The sequence below is a fragment of the Hippichthys cyanospilos genome, chromosome 1 (assembly GCF_059441005.1).
Source record: "Hippichthys cyanospilos isolate Australia breed blue-spotted pipefish chromosome 1, RoL_Hcya_1.0, whole genome shotgun sequence".
NCBI classification, from domain to species: Eukaryota; Metazoa; Chordata; class Actinopteri; order Syngnathiformes; family Syngnathidae; genus Hippichthys; species Hippichthys cyanospilos.
The window spans coordinates 19,645,564-19,670,665 of NC_142369.1; the positions used below are offsets into that span (position 1 = coordinate 19,645,564).

At 40.3% G+C, this 25,102-nt stretch overlaps 1 protein-coding gene across 3 annotated transcripts in view; it reads left to right on the plus strand.

Annotated features, from left to right (window-relative positions):
* The first annotated feature begins 558 nt into the window (after positions 1-558).
* Positions 559-25,102, plus strand: part of sema6a (sema domain, transmembrane domain (TM), and cytoplasmic domain, (semaphorin) 6A) — a 133,705-nt gene continuing 109,161 nt past the window's right edge. The window contains exon 1 of one of the 3 annotated variants that reach the window (XM_088410900.1): positions 559-1,058. The gene's annotated coding sequence lies outside the window, so the exon portion shown is untranslated. The remainder of the gene's footprint in view (positions 1,059-25,102) is intronic. The other 2 variants (XM_088410906.1, XM_088410915.1) reach the window with 2 other exon arrangements.

Here is a 25,102-nt window from a genome sequence, read left to right on the forward strand (position 1 = left end):
AGAGAACAATAGGCAGGGGATGCTGATTGGTAGACGGGGGAGGGGAGACAGGTAAACACAGACAGGTGGGCAAAATCAAACTAACGAGGGCTGACGCGAGAAGAACAGAAAACACACAAGCAGAAAAGAACAGGACCTCCCAAAATAAACCCACAACCAAAACCCAATAGAACATGACATTTTGTGCAGCCAATGTCAAAAATCACAGTTATGTGTGTTTTGAGTATTTGTGGGCCGAGCAGATAACAATGCCCCACGAACAGTAAAAAGTATTTGTAAAATGTCACAAAAATCAATTTGTGCATAGTTAAAAAAAAGAAATGAAACAAAATTACTTTTTGTAAGAAACACACACACATACAAGGCCTTGGCACTTAAGTATTACAGCATTGCCAATAGTGCATCGCGTGCTTCGCAGCTCTTGTTAGTTTATTTCAGTCAGCGTGAGTCCCGTTTTGAAACACACCTCGCTCTTCTTCCCAGAGTCCAAACTATTATTAGCAGTCCCGGCTTTCTCTTTTGTGCGTAAAAATAGAAATGCACTTGTCCATAACTGGCACCCATTGACACAATAGCCCCTCGTTCTGGAGACGTAGCTCCTCCCAGCGCGTGCGTGTGTGCGTGCGTGTTTGTGTACGCGTATGTGTGCGATTGTGGCGGGTGGCTGACAGCTGGGCTCGCCTGCGCTCCTGCTCCAGTCTGCTAAGAAGCTTCATCCCCAAATAGGATGACCCTCGGCGGCTGCGCGCACCTCAGTGACCGTTGTCACAACCGGGACTCCCGCTTCACTCTTCCCGTGGGACACTTTTAGAACCTCCTCAAAACCTCGACGTGTGTTTCTTTTCCTTTCTTTCTTTCTTGTTCTCTTGTGTGGATTTCGAGATGGATATTCCGATTTGAGCGCCGCGCATACACACACGCACACAAAAAGAAGAGGCGCAAGAGAAAAGTAGCGCCCGTATTGTTGTGAGTCGTTGCTTTAAGGCTCACGTTTTATGGATTACTAATAGACAAGAGTCGAGCAAGCGCTGTGAGACCTGACCATTCATGAGCTGAAGGTAAGAATTCATTGTTTTTGTTCAACTTCAAAGCGCCTTTAATCGCTCTTTCGCTGCCAACGGGAGGAGGCTTGGATTGTCGGGCGTCAAGTGCACCGGCCAGCAAGGCTCACTTTCCACTTTAACAACTTACTTCACCTATTTATAAAGCGATTTGAAAGTTCAAGCAACGCATTAAGACAAATGATTATTAACGTTTTACCTGCCGGTATTTTTTACCTCGGAGCACAATTCCGTGCGCAATAATCCCCTTTACTGTATGTTGTTTATCCATAAGGAATACGCAAATGTCATCCACGGGAGGACTACAATATTTCAGATTATTGAGTTTAAATGCAATTAAACACACAATGGGGTGCCATTTCTATTCTTAAGAGGTACAAATTGAAATTTTAGCAACATGCCACATTCCTTTTTTAATACCGCTTTAAGATTCCCCCAATCCCCACAAACCCAATGTAGAGAAATGACAAAAATGAACATAACCTTGCTTTATTAAACGTAGTTCTTGTCAACACATTAGCAGTGATTTACATGCAAACTTGAAAAGGACAGATGCCAGATGGCATTTATTGTGATTAACAATAGTTAATGCATTATGAAGCTCTTGGTCATGTATTGTTCTTATTGGGTTCAAGTGTTGTAGCCTAGGCTTAGGCTGCAAGGCTCGGGTGTGTTCGAGCGCTGCACGTGCACGGTGCAGAAAGACCTTTCGTGGTCACTGTTGCTCTAGTTCATGATATCATTCACCGTTGCAATAGCTAAACAAAATTGTTCTTTTCAAAAGTTGTTGTTTTCGTGCTGATTTTGTGCGCGGAGAAGAGAGCAAGAGATATCACAAGCCACATGCTGAGCCACAAATGGCAAGTGGAAACACCCAGACACTCCCAGCGATTTCTCTGTCTCCCGTTCTCTCGCTCTCTGTGTCTCACGCTCTCTCTCCCCCCTATGTACAGTATCTCTTCATTACCCCCCTCTCCTAGAGGCTATAGGGTGATCCAACATACAGGGCTCACATGATTTTGGGAACAACATTAAAGGCAAATATTGCTGGCTTTTTTTTTTGCCTCACCCTATTTCTATCTTTCAAGTGGGATAGGTGCCAGCAAGCCTGCGACCCCTGTGAGGAAAAGCGGCTCTAGAAAATGGATGGATGGATGAAAGTTACAACTAATAGTTTGCAATACAAAATTGAATGATGTTTTTAAAAAACAATTTGTAAAACATTGTCCTCAGGGCACACACATTTCCTAGAGGCATTTAAGAAATGGACTGTAAATCTGGCCACACTGCCTTCTAGAGGCTACAACAACAACAACAACAAATCTGAACAGTGCTTATCTGTCTTCCAACAATTCATCCACTGACATGTCGTATTGCGAATGGATGCATTACAGTAAGACTACCTTGGATTCCAGCCCCGGAGAGCTGTATGCTAGAGCGTTGCTCTGTGGAGCGTTTGATCTGCCGATCCTCTAACAATAGCAATTGTGTGTGACTGATGTGTATTTGTCACACTGTGCATGAGTGTCTATGTCACAAAGTGTGTGTGAGAGACCGAAAGAGGAAGGAGAGGGGCACCAACAGTGGAGAGAGTTGGTATTTAAATGTGCCACTCGAGGAAAGACGCTGCCTGAATACAGTGGCTTTGAATAATTGATAAATGGCTTTGGTCCCTTTTCAAATGAATTGGCCTCCTTCTCTAAACAATGAGGCCAGTCAAGCTGCTGTTAACTGTCACTGCTCATTCAATGGGAGTCAGTACCAAGGCCTTTGATAATTGTTGTGTTTATGTCTATTTCATGGAAGACACGATTTATTCATGTAGCCACTCGGTGTGTGGGCTTTCTGATGTTTTTTTGACAGATTCAGAGAGCATCAGACCTTTAGTACTTGTTGGACTGGGGTCCTACGTCGAATTCAGGGGTGAGCATTTTATTTCGTGAAGCCATGACTGCCTAAGGTATGATAAACAAAGATTTCTAGGACACGGTGATCGCTTGCTTTAGTTTGAATTTAGTGATTTTGATGTTGCTTGAGCTTTTGACAGAATCTTTTACATCTTGCAATCACATCAATTGAATAGTTTTTCTTTAAATGTGTTATGACAAAAAAGCTTATGGCAGAGTATAAATGGGTCTAAGAGTACTGCATCCAAAATGGCAAAGAAATGTGGGCGTGGCCAGAGTGATAAGGGTTGCATCCCCTGCCTCTGGACACCATGTACTGCTGCACCTGAATAAATGGCTAAAAAGGATAGATGTGCTCACGTTAACTTACCCAGTTGCTGCAGCTTCAGTCTTAATTTACGTATCTTAAAATTCATATCTTTACGACTACGTTTCTTTATAAGAGCTACTGTTTGTTTGCCGCTCCTACTTTAATCCATTTTCCACATTCTGTCTTTGTAAATTGCAACAACATTTACGGCTGAGCTGTGAATGACAAAATTGTCTGAATAGTAGGATAGGAGAATAGGAGGACTCAGAAAAAGCCCTAATCATAAAATGATAGTGTCTTTTGCACATTTGTTTTTTGGAAATGCTTCTAATGAAAGATGCTTTTATAATGTTTTTCACCTGTTAGTCATATTGATTTTCTTGTTTTTTTTTAATGTATTTGTTTTAGTTAGTCTTCTCTCACAAACCTCCATTCACTGAACATTGCCTCCGTGAGAGTGCTGGCAAAGAATGGATCGCGCCATACAGTGGCTCTATTCACCGCAAGGCTCACTGACATTGTAATCAGTTGCTAATCACTTGCTCTGAAATGTTATCTACGTTACACAAAACACACACATGCACACATGACGTTTCATTTTCTAAGCTTCATTGTGTTGTTCCAAGCAGCTTTAATGAATACAAGTCCATGTCTAAAAACAATGGGCATCCTTGTTACATTAGCATAAGTGATTGAATGCGCTGTGGATGCCAAAAATGCCAGAATCATGAAGGACCGGGCAAAAACACTCATGTACTGCAAGTTAATGACAGAATTGGCCGGGTGACTTGTTAATGTTTTGTCTGATGAGAAAATATTGAATTAGAATGCCAACCCATCAACTTTAGAGAAACACTTCATGGGCTGAACTTGGCCAAATGGGCTCTGGATGAAAATGCATCAAACATCCTGGAGCATTTACAATCAGCTTAAAACATCATGGAATTGTTGTTGTTGTTTTTTTTCAATGCTCACCATAGTCCGTGAAACATGTGGAAATGCTTTTGTCACAGCTGAGATAGGTTGCTTGTCATTAGTCAAATGGAACGGAGAGGGGGATGCATTAGCAGAGATAATCCAAAAGCAGTAGCAGCATGGCTTTGTGTGATCTCTTGACAGTAGACAGATGAATGAGTGGCCTTGAAGTCTAGAACTATACATTAGAGCAGCTATCCCCTACCGCTGAGCCATTTGGTAAACACCAAAACAAAAAAAAATATTTGATTGACCATTAGAGCCTGAAAGAAGTGTCATGTTAAAATGTTGCATAAACTGTTCATATTGTCCTGCTGAGTGATGTCTTACGGTATTAAAAAAGTAAGTCTGTAAGCTAGCAAAAACAAGTTTAAAAAAACAACCTATTGGAAAGCTTTTTTGAAAAGAGGAAAAGGCCGAATGACAACAAACAAAAATAACTTCCGAATTTCGGCAAGATATCTGCATTTAAGCGACAATATCCTTCCTATTTAAAATTCAGCTTTATTGCGACAGATGATTTCTGTGCCAAGATCTCACTGTGTATGTAATACATAGTGACAGCCTTGCTCAAGAGAAAATGAAGCTTTCAAAACTATCAAAAACGCTGAATGCCTTGATTCTGTTTCCAACATCCTATTTTTGTGAAGAATAGACTGCAGATAAGTAGAATGGGTGTCATTTTCTCCCATTACCAAAGATGAGATCAGCTCATTGTAGAGAAACAAATGCAGTTAAAAAGGTTGAGAACTGCTGCATTATGCCAACTCCACAAAGAGCAGAGATTCGTCCACTTACATTGTTTTGTTTTTTTTACCCGTCTGAAGTCCAGCTTAGTTCATCTCGTCATGGTATTGTACGACACCCTGCTCGACTTGTACAAGCTGAATGGAGGTCCCTACTACATTTATGCAAACAGTGTGACATCATAGCATAGCACAACACTATGTCAACTTGACAATGAATGGGACATGGTACTATGCTGAGATGACTAGCCTTAGACAATGAACACATAAGGCCTTGAATCCCCTCTGTGTAGCAATCTACTGTCGTGTTTCAAAGGAGTGTTTTGTTTTTGTTATATTCTACTGCAGGGAGTCCCTAAGTATGGTCCGCCTGGTATAATAATTATACATTTACATTCGAGTTTTCCCTAGTGGTGGTAGTTAAGCAAAATAAGAATGTTAAGCAAAAGCATTTCTCTGTCAAATGTACTGCTTAAAAACAAAACAAAAAAACCATACAGTTTAACAAAAAAAAAAAAAAAAGCACTACCAGTCAGACTTGCACTAAATTTGAGAAAATGTTTTCAACTGAAACACAGAAGGGACAATCAAAAAGTTGGCAATCGAGATACAGTACTCACAACAATTGGTCTGTATTACAGTGCTGCTGAAAAACAAAGGGGTGATATGGCACCGTTATCTGAGGGACCCTTTTACAGTGGAAACACACACTCATACACACACTTTGTACACTTTGGAAAACTGAAAACCACATGAAATATGCAGGTGTTGTTGCCTTAACCCTCCAAAGAATTCAACAACTAGCAGGATACTCTATAATGCTACATGCTGCCACTGTCTTTAGCTATTATTTTGGTATTTCATGTATGGTATTACCATTCAAATCCAAAATGTCATATTATGGTGTTCCTCTCGTGAATAATCCATTGACTGATCAAGAATAGCTAAGGTCAGAGCATCAAAGGTGATACAGTATTCTTCATTTATTTTGGTTTATCCTAAACGCCCTCACATTGCATGCCAGTGAATGTAAACGTTTGACCTATGAATGTCTGTGCCTATGTATGATCTATATAAGTTGGTATATAACGTACATAAATAATGACTTGTTCAAGCCCAAGAGGCATGTAGGAATTCTCTTAATCTTATTCATACTCCTATTCAGAACATGATTACTCATTGTATCTGTTCAAGTTGTTGGACATTTAAAATTTTAAGTTATTAAAAATTGTGTCTACATTTTGAACATTTTAAGGGACATTCTTCCGAATATTTTCAAAATATGTGTAAAGAAAATTAAAAAGATTGATATTTTTTAGGCTATAGGCTTCATTCCTGCTGGAGCAGCGAAGAGGATTGATCCTGTTTGAGATACGGCTGTTTGAGATAGGTGACGATACCACTAAAATCGATTTTAAAACTTGAAACATTGATACGGTTGACACTTTGAAGCACTTTCATAATTCACTATCATAGTTCAAAGAAATCTATCCCCACAAGGGCCATAGACTTGCTGGTGCCCATCCCAGCTGGAGTGCCTGGAGGGAACCTACACGGGCCCGGGGAGAGCATGCAAACTCCTCACAAGAAGGCCGGCGCCAGCTGGATTAAAACTTGGGTTCTTTTAATTGTGAGGTGGACGTGCTTTCACTGCACCACCCATTTTATGAAAATCTTGCAGTTGCAGCCAAAATTAATTTCTGGTGCTGATCAATGATGTCACTGATGGGTCTGCAAATTGAAGACATCTTGGCTTGATGAAAAACTATGAATATGATGTAAACCATTGGCCAATCTCATTTAGTCGATGTAAAGTGCAGTAAGAAATTAAGAAAAAAAATGGTGTCAGGATAGGCAAGTTTGCTTAATCAAATACATTTAGATTCTTCTAATATTGACAACAAGAAAATTGGTTTCAATGGTGTGTACACGAAAAAAAATCTGAGATTTTCTTCACCTAGCCAGTCTAGCCAGTGGTGTAATTGAATGAGAGTCAAGGTGTATCTCACCATGCCTGCCAGCCCCCATATCTCTTCACCCAATAAGCCATATTGGAAATGGATGGTTGGATAAATGGTACTCACGGTCTTTATGAAACATGCATCAAATGGTCACCTCAATGAGCCAGGGTGTGGCCTTGTGTTGCTCTTGTGATTTCTCATCTTCCGTCAGCTTAGAGCACTAAAGGTGCCTCATGGCAGTGGCTAATTGTGCGTGTTGCGTGTGACCGTGCATACGTTTGCACGCTGTTGTTGCCGCCTGTGTTTCCCCCCTCCCCTGACACGAGCGATTGGCAACTCATCTCTCATCTATTAATCATCGAGAGTGCTTGCTCCCTCTCGTTCCGTTGCCATAGTTTCAGGACCTGTGACAGTGTTGGGGGTGGGGTGGGGGGCATGCCTCGAGAGAGAGGAAGAGGAATTCAAGGAGAGGTGTGACCAGAGAGGAGAAGAGGAAATGGTAAGTGAGGGGAAGGCAGAACAATTGGAACGGAGCGAGAGGAGTGAAGGAGTGGATGCGATTGAAGCCCCACTGGCAGCCAAACTCACCGAACGGGTCCTTGTACTGTGCATGAGTGTGCTTCAGAAACCAAAATGGATTCCATTTTTATCTCAGTGGTGAACCCTCCTTCTCTCCTTCTTCTACATGTGCATCTTTTCATGCTCTTCCTCGCAATCGTACTCCCCGCTGCCGCTTTTGCTTTTTACCTCTGAATATATTCACAGTCAGCCTTACAGATGGAGGCTCCTCATTGAGCGTCGCTGCTCCTCCAGTGTGTTTCGGCGCATTAAACACCGCTTGTTTGGCCATGTTTACGACGAGGGAGATAGATGACGGGCCCCGGCCTCCTGTTTCATGCTCAGCTGCCTGTTTTGATAGTAGATCAGCCTAAAATCATATGATAGATTCAAAGGAAAGCCATCTGTGAAGGATCTTCCAAATACAAGCAGTATCTGTCTCATAATACTAAACATAGACCCACTTACTACCTGCGCATGTTTTGGCTGTAGACATTTTGTTTACTTCTATTATGACCCTGATCATGCTTGTGGGTTGGTGCATTAGGGGCTAATCTGATATCATATGACACTGTCTAGCTATCCATCTGTCTATTGGCCCAGAAGTCTGTTCATTTTTTTTTTTTTTTTCAGTCTCGCTATCCATCCCATCAAGTATCCCAACCCATCTCCCTCTTTTTGCTTGCTGCGAACTACTAAAAGACAAGCTGTTTTTACTTCACAAAGCCATGGTTGAGTTTTGGCAGTGGTCTTTTCTTTTTGTGTGTGTGTGTGTGTGTGTGTGACCTAAATCACGCCAAACCCACACTAATGTGGTGGCTGCGCTATCGCCACATCTTATCGCATTGTGCCCGGCTTGTGAGCCGGTGGGAACATTCATGCCCGAGCCAACTGGCAAGCACGTGCCTGTTTCAAGCGCACGCGTCTTTACAATCCGAGCACTGTGCTGTATCTCTTCTACTAAATGGAAAAAGATACATAAATAACCTGCATATCAACTCTTTGTGACATTTTTTGGGTGGTCTGTTGTGAGCGTTTTGTTAAATATGAGCCTTTGCACATTATATTTTGGAAACCTGAGGAATGCGTCGGAAGCTTGTTATTGTGTGCTTGGATGGCTGTTGGGCAGTAACCTAAGAATACCTTATTGTCTGTATAGGGGTCCACCTTCTGCATATGGACCTTCTGCAAAGAGGGGATTGCCATTAGAGGAAGTGAGAGGGTGTGCTGGCTCATTGTGTTGATGGCACCGAGGTGCTCTTTTACCTTTTGAAGTGATGAGAGTGCGGGTGACATCACGGCGGTCACATTCTCAGGTGCGGCAGGTGAATTAATCCTGAAGGGGTGCGTGTGTGTTCTGAGAGTGGACTCAGGCATGCATGCATTCATGAGTATGTGTGTATGTGTGTGCACGCTTGCTTCAGTCATCAAAGCAGAGGAAAGCCAATGTGTAAGGTGATCTGTATGCTCATGGCAGAACAGCAGTCTTACTCTCTCACAGACTAAGATCCACACCGCTGCCTCGCACATGCCAACTGCACAAGGAGTGTTTCGTCTCATTATTCACGTTTCAAATTTCCTCTACAGCGGTTCTGATGCCGTTATCTCGTAGCCATAATCACAATCCTCCAAAACTTGCCGCAGACGACCCTGAACCGGAAAGGACCTATTCAGATGACATCCTAGCCGCCGGGTCATTTGTAACAAGCTTCCCTCTGCTCATCTAACGCCCTAATGATGATGACAGATTGCTTGCCATTAGCCTTGAACTAATATTAAACGCTTCCAGGTAGAGAGTAAAAGCGCTCCCGTGATCTGGTCTTAGTTCAAGAATAACTATACAGAGTGAACAAATAAACATTCATTTTCTACGCTGCTTGTCCTCATTAGGGTTGCAGGCGAGTTCACACCCGCATTCACAATTTTTTATCAAATTAGAGTCGTAATTGAAACTAGCGTGCATGCTTTTGGCAGAAGCTGGATGAATTGGACAAAACCCAGGAGCGTCTCAAACCGAGAAACCACGGGAGGGTTTGAGCCGGGATACAACATTAAGAAACTTTTGTGAGGCAGTAGTGCTTTGCACTTAGGGGACTGTGCCATTTTGCATTCGTGCATTACGAATTCATTTGATATAGTGGATTTTATATGTATATATAGAAACTCATGAATCCATGGATTTCAATAGAGATGAATACTCTTTAGTAAAGCTCAGTTAAAGTGCTACACAGTTTGTAGCTACGACTTCATATTTTTTCCTAGTGGAGATGTTGAAATACAACAACACAATACTGATGCATACTTTTTCACAGTGCAAAGTATATAGCGCAATCACAGCAAGCACACAACCAACAACAAACAAGACCGGCATCCAGATGGGCCTGCTATCAAGATGAACAATTAGTACAGATTTGTTTTGCTTAATCAATTAAATGTATCACTCATGATTTAGTCATTATTCACCCCCTCAAGCTTGATCCTCTGTCCTTCCGGGGCAATTTAATGGTCTTGGGAAGTTTTGGAGAAGGCCCTCTTTTTGTTCCAGCATGACTTGCCCCAGTGCAAAAAGCCATAAAGCTTCATCAGAGCATACTTGGATAACTTGTATGGTAGAATTATATTTTAAAAAAAAAGATGGAAAACGCTACAGATTTGGGGCATTTTTTTTTTGAATATGCATGAAAAATGATTTCGGAATCAGCCCCTAATAATATCAGAAACCTTACGCAGGGCCATAATACTTGGGTTGCTATATTCATAATGGCACTTAAAGCAAACAGAAAAATATTGACTACACGTGTTCTTGTATCTACAACCTTGTTAGGAACTCATGCCTGTCCTTTCCTCTCTTGGTCACAGTGGCTGGCGGACTACAAGTGATTCCCTGGAGGATCCTCTATTTCACTATCCAATCAGGCAGAACTCGGAACAATATTACCTCTGTGTCTGCGCGTACATTTATGACATAGTTAATGAACAAATTGCAGCCATGTGGCACGGTCTGGTGGCGTAGCTGGTGGAAACGTTGTGACTTACGCCAGCAATCCTTTACCTCCCTACTCACCCCCCACCTTTCCCCCATCTCGTCACCACAGCGCCCCCCCCCCCTCCCCCCCCCCACACACACACACACACATTGGCTACAACCACAAGGCCCCTAGTGTTCTCGGCCCGTCTGTCCATCAGCTCATGCGGAGCGCTGGGCTGGGAGTACTTATCATCACTCTGCTGAGTGGAGGCCTCACAAAGACTTACTCACATCTCAAATACACACACGCACGCATGGGTACATTGCACTTAGTGCTGATCTGCCTGGTGGCTGCTGTGACAGTCAGGGAACTCCTGCATCTCTCTGACAAAACAATTTTGTCTTGTTTGTTTAAATATGCTTTGTAGAAAGATAAACAAACTGTCACCTGGATTATGTTCGGTGGCAGCTTCCTACTTTCAAAAGCAGCATGTGTGACATAACTCTTCATTCTCATGCAGAAAAAGAAATACGAGACAGAAATCACAGGTCTTGGCACAGCTGAAGACCGGTTAAAGCTTCTGGCTTTGGCCTTCCTTTTGTATGTCCTCCCCGTACCTGTGTGGCTTTTCCCCGGGTACTCCAGTTTCCCTCTACATTCCCCAAAATGTGCACATATATATATTAGAATTATTCAGTATTTACATATTTTATTTATTGTCGCTAAAAAAGCAGCATAAAAAGCCACAAGAAATAGCCTTTCTGAGTTCTTAATCTCAAGACAAATCAAACTAAACCTTGGGAAAAAAAATGAAAAAGATATCTGATTGCTAATTTTTGCTCCTTGATTGGTATGATATTTAGCAAGATGTCTTAATGTTGATTACTTCCTCTTGCTTGACACGACTGGAGCAAAAACATATCTTAGTTTAAACTATTTGGCATTTTGGACTTTAGTTCTTTTATGTTTTGAAATCTGTATGTGCAGCATAGTACGCCCAATATCACTCCGTTCAGGATTGGACTGCGAAAGCACCGAGCTCAAATTCTGACTCTTCAACTTTTCTGCTTCACTGTGGAGGCGTTGGTCAATTATTTGGCTGGTGACAAAAGGTTCTTGCTTCGGTAAGGGCTTTTAATACGTCATTGTCCCTGCGGTAGTGAACACATTTATTGTATTATATTGATGGAAGCCAGACAGAACATTGCAAAATCTAATGAATCCGATGTGATTTTTTAGCATCAGATCTTATGGGAAGCGTGAAAGTAATAGCTGCGTGACAGACATTACCGATGATGATAGAGCTATCAAGTGCCAGCAGACTGCCAGGTGCTATAAGGGTCGCAGCAATGGGAAGCAATCAGGATATCTAAGTAGAGAGAAGCGAGAGAAGGAAGCCAGGCTGTCAGAGCGTCTAATAGAAAGTGTCTGGACATTTGGCGAAGGAAGTGTGGGGCTGATGCTTGGACAGTGAGGATGATTAAGCCAAGATAAATAACCACCTACCTCCGAGCGGCCTTTCTTTGATGCGCACAAAAGCCGCGCCACACGCAGGCGGGTCGTGAGGCGAGAGGCTTGACGGGCAGGAAAGAGTGACAAGCTGCGAGCGAGGCGGCCAGAAGAGAAAAGTGCCTTGCATGATAATGTATTCATTCATCCCCCCCACTCGTGATAATGTTCACAGCATGCTTGGCTTGACTCAGCCATCAGCGTCTACCAGGGCTCTTTCAGCTCATTTGCCAAGAAGCCAATGACTGCTGGTCTACGGAGGTGTGCGAACACCGAGTTTGTCTCTTTTGTGTGTGAATGCATACAGTGTATGTGTGTGCGTATGTGTGTGTGTGAACACCATGAATTCTGCGATGAGAAATTGCCTGGCTACAGCATCTGCATTCAGAATTGGTGCTGGGGCTCATCTGTTTCGCTGAAAGCTTCATTTCATGTGAGAATATGAATATTATTCCAGTCAAATGAACTTATTATTATATTACTCTGCAATTGAACTCTTGACCCTTTAATTGAGTTTGGAGACTGGTGCATTGCTTAATGTGACTCAGCATGATTAGACATCATCAGAGGATGATTTTGTTTTGGGGGGGGCATTAATAAGATTTAGGCGCTTTTCTCAAAACACTACAGTATTTGGTTTGTAAAATCATTTGAAGTAGCACTTTAAACAATTTGTAAGAAATCAAATACCCATCGCATCTTGTGTATACCTTACCTCATCTTTGCAAACATTTGATCACGTCGCACTCTGATTGTACACGTAATCTTACTCACGCTGCGGTAACGTTAGCGCACCTTGTAACCAGATAGGAAGGCATTACGACAGCGAATGCTATTGAGACTCAGCATCCGTTACTCATTAACACAATTTGACCGACTTGGTTTCTATGTGTTTAAATTAAGATAGCAATTAGAACTGGTTCTAGCTTTCTGGGCCCAAGAGCAATAGCACTCGGGTTACCCAGGCTGTATGGATTCTATACAATAATGAAAGTACGATACCTTTCAGATTGCAAAATTGAACTAAGGTTGAATTCCTAAGTTGAAACAAAGGGTGTGGATTTCCAGTGTCAAGGAGATATATAAACAAACAGCCATTCACATTCACACTATCAAAGTCTTCAATGAACTTAACATGCATTCAAATTGTTGGCATTGGTTTTACTGGAATGGGTGAATGTTTTGGAGCTATGCTGGAAACAATCAAACACATAACCTCCCGCGGAAGGTGATATTAGTGGTGCTGTTTTTAGAAATGAACCAAATGTCTCTGAGCAGCATCCCAAGCTCATGCTGCATTTTTACAGTACATTACATCAGCACACATGCAAGCGAGGAAAGAGGGTGGCATGAGGAGAAGAGACTGGAGGTGCAGCTCTGACCTAGATAACACGAAGTTTGAAGCAGTAGTTGTATCCCATTGTCATCATTTAAGTGTGGAACTTGAATCACCCAGATGAACTTCCTACTTTTTGTTTGTCGCAGACTATCTAGGAGGGGGAATAGAAACCTTTAGTGCTTAAAGGCTACGCACAATTTTTGAAAATCAACTGTTGGACCAGGTCATTTGTAGAAGAGGTAAATACAGTAAATGAGTTTTGTTAGAATGTGAAATATGTTGTGTATGTACATTTCAATGAATACATTCAAGAATCACAATGCATTGCTTCATTCTCAACATATTAAATGTGTGTAAAATGGCTAATGTCGCCATCTTTTTTTTAATAATTTTTTATCACTATCAATAAATCAATTAAAAGCAAATAATTATCACCACAAATGAAAACAGGGACATTTTAACCAACCAATTTTAGGTGAAACAAAAAATTGACTAAATGTTTACTCGGTGGACCAGATGAAAAACAGAGTATTCAGCCCGCAGGCTTTGTATTACCAAATAATTCTCATCACAAATGAAAACGTACATTTTAACCAACCAATTTTAGGTGAAACAAAAAGTTGACTAAATGTTTGCTTGGTGGACAAGATGAAAAACAGAGTGGGCCATATGCAGCCCGCAGGCTTTGCATTACCAACCCTTTTTCTCAAACAAACATCTTTGCACATGACTGCTTGATAAACTGGGACATGTGTGCTGGCGCCAGTGCAGCAGTCATTTGCTTCACACATTAACAGGTGAAGGACTTAAGTGTGTGCGGCTGAGCCAGACGTTGGTAAATAAGCAAGCACAGATAGCGCACAAAGAATGAGGAAGTGATACACATACCAATGATATCATCTTATTTGACCAGAGTCTCAACTAGTTCACTGTTACTTTTTTTTGTAGTTTATCTTTTGAGCATGTTAACAAAGAGATAGATTGTCACAGTTGGAGTTAGTTTGGGATAGGGTCGACCCTTGAACGGTGAAACTCTGCATTTTTTTGACGGCCACTGAAATTAATTGAGAGGCGAAACCAAATGAACCCACCTCAAAATCTTCAAAAATGCAAATAAATGTACATTATTGGTTCCTGTGAAAATGTCAGTAGCTCCCTGAAAATCCTCCAAAACAAACACAAAGAATAACATTGTAGAAAAAAGTGTCAATAGGGGAAAATGCATAATTAAAAACACAACTCAAACAGGGACCACACCAAACATGCTGTATAAAAATAAAGGGGGCTATTCACCACTATATGCAGCCCCGATTTATTTGGTTTTGAATATTCTGTCCATTTAGGCAGTAAAATTTGTCATGTGCAATGTTGTCCCACTCTTCAAATGTGAAAATAGTGTTTTGATGGAGGCTGGAACAGATTAAATAAAGTTCTATTTATTTCAATGGTTTGAGAGTACATTGCGTTACAACCAGTCACAGAATTAATTAGGAAGCAAATTAAGGTGTGGCGTGAGATTTTTCAAATGTAACATATTTGCCTTTCCTCATTTAAGATTGGGAAAGACTGCTGTCGAAAATGGATGGCTATTTTTTCATTTATAATGGCTTGCACCTCCAGCAGCATGCGTGATACAATATTTACGTACACGTGGGTGATACTTTTCAGTAAGGCACTCTTTACTTATTGCATGATTTCCTCCGTTTTAATACTCCAATAGTTATTATTTCAGTGTGATGAAGCGTGATGGCTTTCGAGGGCAGACCAGTATGGGCTTCCAGCTATTTCCATTCTCACTTTGCTGCCTCTCACTCGGCTGTCCGTGTGAGGCAGCCTCCATGGCCTCAATTACCTTCTCATGCCAGCGCTCGCTACCTGCGCCGCTTGCATAATAAAGCGCGACTCTTGCTGCTCGAGCCATAGAGGAGGCAGTCGGGATAGCCTCCTGGCCTGTAACACGGGGCTAATTAATGGAGTAAGTGTAGCTTGGGCTGCGACTAACTGTGCCACTGGAGTATAAGAGGTGGTGCCTTAATGAATCGATTGTTATTTGGAATGCTCTTCCAGAGTAGAACAGAAGACTAGTACTTTTTAAATGCTCAAATGCTCCAGCCAGAATTAGCTACACCTCCTGCATAATATTATGACACCCAGTACAACATGTGTGGAATATAGTCATCTTTTACAACAATGATAAAGTCATCAGATCTGTCCATCTAAGAATCTGTTTGTATTTGCCAAACCACATGATTAATATACACATTAATTGTGTATTGTGGTCATGTGGCTTCTCTCCACAATCCAAGGTCATGCATGTGAAGTTCAATGAACATTCTAAATTGTCCATAGGTGTAACTGAGCAGGATTGGCTGGCAACAGCTCTCAGCTAAATTCAACTGGTAAATACTCCGGCTCACTCAGTTACAGAGGAAGAGGAAGTTTTACAAAAAATGGAAGGAAAGAGGTGAAAATGGAAAACTGGCAGAGATACTGCTGTTTAATTTTGCTGGTTTGAGAAAGACCAACATGACTTATTCCAGCAGTATTCTGCTCAGTGAACAATGGCATAGAAACAACTTAGGGCAAAATACTCAGAGTAGAGATCTTCTGTGTAGTGATAACAATGACTTAATGACTTACTCTCCATTGTTAACCAATGAATATAACCCAATGTCCATCCCATTAATTAGTGACCCATCAAATTCTCTACAGGAGCTGTAGTGAAAGAAGTTGTTGTGTATGTGCTAGCTGCTTTTCGCTGTGTATTATTATGAATTGCCTACCTACATGACCAGTATAAACTGGGCTGTGGCTTTCAAATCAAATGTGGGAGATGGTTTAGTAGTGTTTGGCCTTAGCGGAGGTGTGCTTTCAACAAAGGGTCATTGTATGTGAAAGTTTGTGCTTAGCGTAAGGTCAAATATTAAAAGCCAATAAACAAATTTACCATCTCTCAGTATGATACATTTGTGCAGTTGTACAACACCTCAAACAGTCCACAATCATAAACACTGTTACATGAATACATTCCCTGATAATGTCAGCCACAATCTAGCAATATTATTATTATAGATTGTATGTCATGTGTTTTTCACTGGTGTATCAATACGGAATGTTACAGAAATAAAATAGAATTGTTAGTGAAGATATCGATTCTCTGATTCTTGTGAGCTTTTTATAGCCCTTTGAAATGGTTCTTCCCCAGGTGTTGATCTTGGAGGAATGGGTGACTGGATTAATCAATACAACCGTTAACACAGCGTTTGCCTCAGATTCTTTTTGTCTCTGTGTTTCTCTATGTCTCACTCTCTCTTTATATATATATATATATATATATATATATATATATATATATATATATATATATATATATATATATGTATATATATATGTATATGTATGTGTATGTGTATGTGTATATGTATATGTATGTGTATGTGTATGTGTATATGTATATATGTATTATATGTACATAAAATAACTCCTCTACAACAAAGTCATGTTTGCAGCCAGAAGTTTGCTGGAGTTTATAGCAAATCTATGTCTCGGACATAAACATAAAAAACGTGTTTTGCAATCTATAATCTAACTGAAGTTAAAAACAAAACCATACAACATTGAAGAAAAAAAAAGAGAAATAGCCAAATCTAAAATAACCATTAATTTTCATACTTACATCAATTTCTTGCACAATGTCTTTCACTTTGCTCCACCCATCTTTAATCTTCATTGCTTTTGTCCTATCTTCCAAGCGTTACGCTTGGTTTAAGCTTGATGGTATTATTTTTTTCGCCAACCAAGCCCCTCTGCATGGAGTCCACGCGGGCCTGATTTTTGGCAAAACATGTATCTTCCAGAATTTTTTTTACTAGCGGACAACATGGCGGACACCTTTATGATCTGTCTGAAAAGTAATACTGTGGAGGGATGGGGAGTCTGTTTAGATTGTTTGAATCGACTAGGATTCTCTACCTCTGTTGTAGAGTCGTTTTGTTTGTATACTGTAGTCCATTTACTGCCACCTATAGTATGGCAGAATATCCTCTGACTGCAGGAGAAAGCCACAAGCATTAACCAAGCTAGACTTTTGCTGCAGGCTTGTTTTTGCCGTAGTGAATACCAGTGCAATGCAAATACAGAATTTTATTTTATTTTTTTATGCTACAGTGGAATTTTTCTTTGTATGAGGAAGTCAGAAACTGGGAAAGGCATGGATTTTTTTTCCACATTGGGGGGTATTTTTGCACATGCAGGTTTTGTTGTAGAGGAGTTTTACTATATATATATATATATATATATATATATATATATATATATATACACACTGATGTGTAATGTTCTATTTTTCACTTCACGTATTTGCGTACCCTACCAAACTTTCAACCATGACTACAACTGAGCCTGAGCAGAACCTTTTTTTTTTATTATTACCTTAAAAGTTGCTTTAAGGTATGTTGTGGCTTGAAGCACACTTAAATGTGGTGCAAGACATACCGCTCATGTCCTCGGCTAGCAGAAAAAAATTGTGCGTTTGATAAAGGGTCAAACATTTCCAGTCATCCTTTATTTGACAAGTATGAAAAGAGCACACGAATGTAGCACAATTTATGACTAACAAACAAGCTAATCAAGAAACAATAGCTTATCGCTCTCTTGCTAGGTGGTGAGACAAACTGCGGGAACAAAACAAGCTCTGTTTAATAGTTTTCTTCTCTCCTTTCATAAAGCATTGACTTCCCATGTCGTCTATTCTGAGGAGATTTGTTTGTTTACTGAAGTGATTTGGACTGGCTGTTGGGGCTGCGTATCATTTTCCTGAGGGTCTGAAGCAGATCATTTAGGCTGTCGCTCTGCAATGACGGAGAATTTATTCCTCACTTCCTTGGGCTGATCAAACTGGGTCCTGAATGTACCACGCAAACCATAACTGATGGAATTGTGAAATTTTTCGAGGACACAGTTTTGAAGAACGCAACGTTGCTGTATGCGCACAGACAGTGCAGTGTGCTTAATTTGGGAGCAACCCTGAGAATGACATTGAGGAAGACTTTTTAATAAAAGAAAGGGTGCATACCAAACAGTATGTCCAGGTACTACTGGTGAGGAACCCACAAAAAAGATATGTGCACCCTTGTTTAATATATATGCATAAAAACACACACCCACACTAGCGGGATAGTGGCAACAAAACCACAAAGGGTAGGTGGGTCTGTAGCTCTTGAGTAAGTGGAGTTTAAAGGAGATATATCTGTCACAGTGGGATGGATCCACAGAGAACTAAAAGGGGAGGGAAAATAACCTCGCAGGTGAAGTGGCTTTGGTTACCTTTTAAAATGATAGCAATCTCACGATTGGACATGTATTAGAGCGCAGTCATTTGTAAGGGAAGCATTGACATACTTTATTACCTGCACAGATGGTGAAACGCTATCGTTACACGTGAACCAAAATAGGCTTTGAAGAAAATTTTATGGCCTTGAGACATAGTTTGCTGCTGATACTATGTGGTCCTACATGGAGGAGTTTAGTCGCACAGGTGCACAAATGTTTATCTGCAGTGTTGGCAGTAATGCATTACAAGAGTAATGTAATCACTGTAATGCATTAGTAGCATTAGAGTAATGCATTACAAAAGTAATGTAATGACTGTAATGCATTACTTTTTACTGTAACGCTGTCATGTAATATATTACACACACAAAAAAAATTGTGATCTACTGTTACTTACAGTAAAGAAATGCATTGCAATGCATTTTTAGCCTGAAAGTAGACTTTTTCCCGTCAAATTAGCCAAAAACACCGCAAGAAATAATAATAGTCTATAAATAGTTCTGGTCAATGTGTATCAAGTTGAAGCATCCAAAACTCATGTTAACCAGTACGCTAAACACCTTAATAATGATGTAGGCTTGCTGCTAATGTTGGCCCCACCGAAACCAACTATTTTTTTAAACATATGTCTCTAACCTAGCCAACTGATCTTGAATTTGAATATTAATATTGAAATTGTGAAATGCATTTTGCCTACAGCATAAACAATGCATCACTATGCTGTGAAACTAAGTTATAAAAGAATTAAAAAACCAAGAAAGATTTTGTATGTTGTCTTTAAAGGTTTACAATACAATATAGATTAATTGATTGGTACTGATTTTAGGCTTACGCCAACCTTTCACTGCATGTGTAATGAGCGCAATAAGCTCCATTTAGAATGGCAAATCCATATTTCCAGTGATGGTGAAGAGAGTAATATAAAAGTAGCAACTACAGGTATTACTTTCGAGTGTCAATGATAGTGTATCGGTTCACCCGCTGCTTACATGAAAGCAGCCTCGGTTAGATTCCCACTCAGTGATACTGTAAATGACCCCATGTCACAGCAAATGTCATAGCAGGGTTTATAAAACCAGTAACAATGTTGTGGTAGTTGTAAAACCTTTAGGCAATATATTTGAACACAATTGGGACAAACACATACGGACAGAATATAACAATACTCAAAGGCATATAATTAAAAAAAAAGGCTGCTTTTAAAGAAGCTCAGTTACACTGATCAGTGGTGGTCATACTGCACACACCGAGGAGCACAATTTCGATGAGCATTGAAACATGAAATTAAATGAACACACTAGCTATAATCAATTTAATTGTGCTACTACTACTGTATATGTTTTGACTCAAAATCACCTTCAAGTGTAATTATTCCTGATTAACCCCCATTTTAACGGGAAACGATTTAAGATGAGTGCTTTTAGACCCAAATACTGTATAATCATGAAACAAATTATACAAGAAACCGATGCTAATAAATGTTGGACTGGATTACAATGAAAGGCGATGGCTTGAACTAATAACAGATAAACCAGAATTTCAATAACTTTAAACTACAACAAATATTCACTTAATTGTTCCAATTTGTTGTTACCCAAGAAGTGATAACATGTAAAGGCAATTACGCTTAGTGCTATGTAGACTTGATAGAATTCTGCACGGCAAAAATTGCCTTTAGGCGAGCATATGTTGTGTTCCGCCTTGTGTATGCGTTCTTTCTAGCAATCGACTCTTAGTGTATTGTGGCTAGTTCTACCTGTCATGTGCTGTTTCATCAGATATACCATACGTGAAGGGAGTCAGATGACTTCATGTAGATTGTACCCATGGGAAAGCTTGCTTCAGTCTCTCTGGTAATCTTTGTAAGTTATAACACCTTTTAGGTTGCCTATTAGGATTTTTTACTACTGTAATCAATATTGGGCGGTGATTTATCTATGTATTTATTGTTAAAAATGTAGGTTTTAGTTGTCCAAATGTGGTATATTTGGGAAAAAAAAGCTGCATGGCCATTTAACGTAGACTAGAAATACAAAAACTATTACCTGTCACACAATTCCTGTTTGCATTTTTCTAAATGTTGCTTTCTTTCTGATTTCTATATTTTGTTAAATATATGGCACATTTGCCAGAACAACAACAACAAGGTTAGTAACCATTGTGTGATAAAGTTATTGCAATTTCTTGACCGTACTGAAAGTGAAAGGTTCTTTTTCCATATAGGTGATGAATTACAAGTTTGCAAGGAATAAAAAAAAAAGGTTCTTTTTACATATTTAAAAATACATTTGAAATGAACTCTGAAAGCTGTTTTTTGACTTTAACTGACAAGATTAAAATTAAGGATATTTTTTTCTACTTTAGTCCGCCTCACATGCGGAAATTGGGTTTGATTTTCTCTCCGGCTTTTCTGTGTGGAGTTTGCATGTTCTCTCCGGGGGTGCTCACACATGTCCAAAAAACATGCATGTCATTTAATTATTTATTTTTGTTGTTATTTGTAGTTATTTTTTTAATTTTTCTTAACGACGACGACTGCTTTTAGTCTGATAATGTCACCTGAATTCCCATCAAGTTCATTCATAAGTCACACAAAGGGACAAATGCACACTTTTAGCAGTGGCATGGCAACAGTTCTGCATGAAAGCATTAAAACAATATATGCTAAAACCTCATCTGCTTCCCTTCACTTCTCTCTCAATGACAATATGTTTGCAATTTGAACATCAGCTTGTGGAGAGGATAGTGTGACTCATGCTTTCAAGCTGGATCTTAACAATATACGTTTGCTGTGCGATTAAATGACCTGCCTCTTGTATTGTGAAGTGATGAAAAGCACAATCGTTTGAGTTTGTGTGACTGCAGGACGTATCCATTTTTTTTTTTTTTTCCGGTTGAACTGGAGCTGTTATGATTTGTGTTGCTTCCCGCCTACCCTGCGGGCTGTCGTCACAAAGAGCCATTCAACATGACCGACTGATCAAATGTAAGGATAAGACCAAAAATTTTGAATGGGATAGCCCACAGATCACATGATATTTTCCCCCATCTGTGTTTGAGCCGATAAGGCGATTGTTTGCTTCTATTGGGCCCGGAGGTTAACAGAGGAAATGATCAAATTATTAGAGTGCTTCCTACTAGTCTGAAAGACCTAGTTGTGTTCTGCAGTGTTATTTGAGAGACTTGAACCGGTGTGGCTACCTTCACATAGACAAAGTAGTGTGATATTAATTGGAGACAAAAACACACCTTTTAAAAGTTAATGACCAATAACCACGACCACAATTTAGTTCCACTGGATTGCATTACCTTCATCGGTAGGGTTGAACTAATAATTAAATTATTGGTCTGATTAATTAATTCAATTCAAATTGACGTTGCAATATAGCAGAATGCAATTTTGAAAGGTCAAAACACACACAAACAATATACCTCATAGTCATCCATCCATCCATCCATTTTCTGGAGTTGCTTATCCTCACTAGGGTTGCAAGATTGCTGGTGCCAATCCCAGATGTTTTTGGCAATAAGCTGGGGACACCCTGAACTGGTTGCCAGCCAGTCGCAGGGCACAGAAGGAAGAACAATCATTCATGCATCCAATCACACCTAAGGACAATTTAGAGCGTCCAATACACCTACCATGCATGTTTTTGGAGTGTGGGGGCTCAGGGGGAACATGCAAACACCACACAGCTCATATTTTTTCTTGAAATCAATCATATTAAAAAAAAATCTAATCTCTGTCTCTCTCTCGCTATCTATCTATCTATATATATATATCTATATATATCTATCTATATATATATATATATATATATATATATATATATATATATATATATATATATATATATTCCATTATATTGCAAAATTCTTCATCTTTAATCATCAGCCTGCCTTTTTCCTGTGGTTGAGTCCTGTGTGACTCGCTGTTGTACAATTTCCTTATGTGACTCATTGTGCGCTGCTCTTTGATAGGTTATGATGTCTCTGAGTGTGCAACTAAAATGTTCCAATTTGTCCATGTACATTGAACCTGTTCAGTTTTGCAAAATAAATATAACGCCCCATGTAATTTGACCTTTTGGTTCAAATGGTGGTGTTTAGAGAGAGCATTTTCATTCCATTTGGCCTTTCGTTTTCATTCCAATCAAAATACAAGGCTCCATATAAAGCTGGCTGATGGTTGTCGGTCTATCCGTGCCCTGTAATTGATTGGTAATCTGCTGGATGTTGGCAATTTCCTAGATAAATAAACTCAACTGTTACTTTGGAACCAAGGGCTTATTAAACAACCTCTCAGTTGCACAGTATCTTGCTCCTGTCGGTGATCGTGTGCATGCTTGCTCTTGTGTGTGCACATTTTTCTCTGCACTCTGGGCCACCCTGCTGTGCGCGTGTGTGTTCTTAGGTGTGCAAACCCTTTCACCCCCTGCCTCACGAGGTAAATATTGCAGCAGCGGGAGCTAATCCGAGCATGACCGGAGCAGAGGTAGAGCGGGACCGCCAAAGTGCACACAGACCTCTCTTTATGCGCCCGTGAATACGTTTCCACGAAGACCGAGGGAGGCTCTGTCAAGGTGCTTCATTGTGCATGCGGGAAGTGAGTTGTTCATATGGTAATGGCCGCTGGAGTAGGCTCCTTTAAGGCCCATTTGTTTTAGCGGGTCTCTCACTGAGCGCGAGTGGATGGAATGTGACAGGGCGCACCGCTGTTTTACTTACTGTAGCTTAATTGAGCCTGAGAACGGAGGCAGAATGAGCGAGCGCTCGTAAACGCACAGAGGGAGGAGAGAGTAGAAGCAGAAGCATCTCGTCGGCACAATGCGATGAATTTCTCTGAAGTGGCTAATGAGCCCGCATGTCCAAAATCATCAGCATTCTCATTTATTTTATTTACGGTTTGGCTATTTATTGCTCGCTTTTTCCTTCTTTCTAAATTTTCTAGGTCAGGGAGAAGCTGAGGCTTGTCTCCACTCATTAAGCCACTTGAATGCAACAGCCTTACAGTGAGACAGTGAGAGACAATGAACATGCCTTTTCTCATTTACCATCATTTATTATGCGCAGTGTGCGCTACTTGCTATTTAATGCTTGTCACCGGTCTCCCTGCTCGCGCAAAATAATGAGATCCGGTACGAGAGCTCTGTCAAAATGAGTTTACAAAGATTTTTACACGTGTTTTTAAATGGCTAGTAATTCATTCAACTGTATCTATCCTATGTAGCTGCTACGCAAAATGGACCTGCTGGCTGGGCAGCTAAATGGATATCTATACTTGATAATATTCTCCTTCATCCAGGTCATTTACTTCTCAGGGCATTCAACCATTGGCAACTGGACTGTTCTAGGGTCAGAAAAATCCATTTGCCATTGATTCAGTGCCCTGAGAAATACAGTTTGTATATGGTGCCAGTAGTGAGCTGGCATGTATGCATGCATCGTCGCTTACAGACGTGTTTTACAAGTCAAACTTGGCTGCAGAAAATCAGAACACGGAACATTGCTGACGTCATCAACGGCCAGATTGTCCTGTGATGCAATATTTGTGATCTGATTAGTTAAAGAAACATTCATATTGTTTACACAGTACATGTAGCATGGACCAGTACCACTGATTATGAATGATCTGGACTGATTGCATTATATTATAGAGCAGTGGTGTCCCAACTCCTGTCCTGCATGTTTTCCAGGTTTCTTTCCCTTACACATCTCAAATGATAAGGAAGGATCCTCATCAGGCTTCCGCTGAGCTTGCTGATGACCTGATCATTTGAATCAGGTGTGTCGGTGAAAGAAACCGAGAAAATATGCAGGTTACCGGCCCTTGAGGATCGGATTTGGAAATCCCTGTTATAGAGGCTGAAAATCTGATTGAAAAAAACAAAAACAAAAAAAAAAACAATAGGATATCCTCATGCGGTACATTCATCAAGCGGTGCAGCCAAGAGACACACCACAAAATAGTGAGCTCTCAATTTAGCAACCCTGATATATACACACTGGATAATAATGCTCTAATAAGGGAAACAGCAAATGTCAACGTTGTATGACATAACAGTGATGAAATATACTGGTAGGTTAATATCATACAATTACTATACAAATATACAGCCATCCATTCATCCATGCACTCGTTCCTCCATCAATCCAGCCTCCCTCCCTCCCTCTATAGCTATTGTCCTAATTAAAGTGCTGTATGAGGTGGAGCCAATCCAATTTGAACCACAAAACTAAAAACAGTGAATTTGATCTGCTAACCACTAGTTGCATAGAGGCGGCTCATACAGGTAATTTAAATGTAATCAAATCTGAAGTGTTCTTCAGTTACTTTGTAATTGACATTTTTTGTGTGGGAACAATGTGATAAGTGGGCACTACTATTAGCTTCATGTCAGCCACACGCAAAGTAAGGTCTTGCCAACCGTTTCAC